The 1,289-nt window shown below is 29.6% G+C and overlaps 1 non-coding gene across 1 annotated transcript; it reads left to right on the top strand.

Annotated features, from left to right (window-relative positions):
- Positions 1 to 431: 431 nt before the first annotated feature.
- On the top strand, positions 432 to 550 carry LOC115035049. Its single transcript, XR_003840209.1, has one exon. It is a non-coding gene; the product is annotated as a 5S ribosomal RNA (ribosomal RNA).
- The last annotated feature ends 739 nt before the right edge of the window (positions 551 to 1,289 follow it).

The following is a 1,289-nucleotide window of genomic DNA, read 5'->3' as shown; positions in this document are numbered from 1 at the left end:
ACTCGCTGGATGGGGGCTCGGCGGGATAAGTCTAAAAAAAAAAATTGCAAAAAAAAGGGTGTCCAGTAAAGTAACACAATACCCAAATGTATACTTTATTATATTTATACTTATAATCATTTTTATTATAGGATTATTTTTTGGAGTTTATTTTTTCCGGGGTTATTTTTTAGGCAAATCACTCTGTGGGTAAGTACCTAAATCAATAAATATAATTTTGATTTTTATACTTTTATTGATATGTTGTGTTAAATTATCAATATATTACGGTAGATAATTCATATTATGGAGTATTTAATATTTAAATTATTCAATAGTTGATCCCAACCACGATTTAGTACTATCATCTATTTTCAATCGTGATCACAACAATAATGTCCGTTCAGATTGATCAATAACACCTAAATTATATAAAATAACAAAAATTGGTCGCCAACGACCATACCACGTTGAATACACCAGTTCTCGTCCGATCACTGAAGTTAAGCAACGTCGGGCGTAGTTAGTACTTGGATGGGTGACCGCTTGGGAACACTACGTGCCGTTGGCATTTTTTTTCTACTTTTTTAAATAAAAGTTTTTGATAGTAGATAGCGTATAATTTTTTTACTTAAAAATGTGTTGGTTAATATTTTGTTAACAATTTGGTACCATTTAATTCTGTAAAATCATCAAAATATATATTGCTATATAAGATTACTTAAACACACGCATATAATTTATTAATAACAATCTTACTTTTCAATTTTCTACCTAATACATTGTGGGTTCCTTCGCGTGATATATCATATAATATATATAACACTGGGCGCAGTGGCGTACATACGGGGGGAGGGGTTTTCGGGATCAATCCCCCCCCCCAGGACCAAAAAAAAAAATTGTGATATTATTGATGAATTTCTTATTATTAATCATCCGTGTAATAGTTTGACTATTGAGTATAACACTATACTTTACTAAATTTCTACCAGAAGGAGTGCTTTGATTTCAACATAATATAGTACCTTATCTTTTAGCAAATTGGATCTAGATGGTACTTTAGAGAGGTTATTTTCTGATTTTCTCAATAGTTATTTAATGCCACGGAAAAAACCACCGAAAAATTACGAAAAAACGCTAAAAATGGGATTTTAATTTCTAACGCTTTGTTTATCATCATAGAAACGAATAAAAAATTATAATATTATATTATTAATTCAACTTACATGATAAAATAATTAATAACAATATAAAATATCCAGAGTGACAAACCGTCCTCGCTCAAAATCATTTTTCTTATACAATGATAT

This window comes from Acyrthosiphon pisum, unplaced genomic scaffold (genome assembly GCF_005508785.2).
Source record: "Acyrthosiphon pisum isolate AL4f unplaced genomic scaffold, pea_aphid_22Mar2018_4r6ur Scaffold_5044;HRSCAF=5597, whole genome shotgun sequence".
In the NCBI taxonomy this organism is placed as follows: domain Eukaryota; kingdom Metazoa; phylum Arthropoda; class Insecta; order Hemiptera; family Aphididae; genus Acyrthosiphon; species Acyrthosiphon pisum.
This window is presented reverse-complemented; position numbering and strand designations above follow the sequence as displayed.